The sequence below is a fragment of the Eurypyga helias genome, unplaced genomic scaffold (genome assembly GCF_000690775.1).
Source record: "Eurypyga helias isolate BGI_N326 unplaced genomic scaffold, ASM69077v1 scaffold15102, whole genome shotgun sequence".
Taxonomy (NCBI): Eukaryota; Metazoa; Chordata; class Aves; order Eurypygiformes; family Eurypygidae; genus Eurypyga; species Eurypyga helias.
The window spans coordinates 3,362-3,596 of record NW_010237951.1 but is presented as its reverse complement, the minus strand read 5'-3'; the positions used below and the strand labels follow the sequence as shown (position 1 = coordinate 3,596).

General features: G+C 59.6%; 1 protein-coding gene across 1 annotated transcript in view; it reads left to right on the top strand.

Annotated features, from left to right (window-relative positions):
- The window catches only part of TRPM2 (transient receptor potential cation channel, subfamily M, member 2), a 16,328-nt gene that overhangs the window by 14,939 nt on the left and 1,154 nt on the right, over nt 1–235 (top strand). The window lies entirely within an intron of this gene.

The window sequence follows — 235 nt, the reverse complement described above, 5'->3', positions numbered from 1 at the left end:
ACCCACCCTGACCCCTGTCTCCTGCTTCTCCCTCCTCCTTCTCCATGCCTTCAGTTCTTGCATGCCCATCGTGACATAAGCCATTGGCATAGTGTCCGCTGACAGAGAGGTCCAGGCACTAAATTGGGCAAACTCAGACTCTCGCCTGAGCACAGCTGACTGCTGGCAGGGGAGGGAGGGACCACTGGTGCTTCCTCCCCGCCCCCCCAGAGCTTGTGGCATCTTCTGCAGTGGC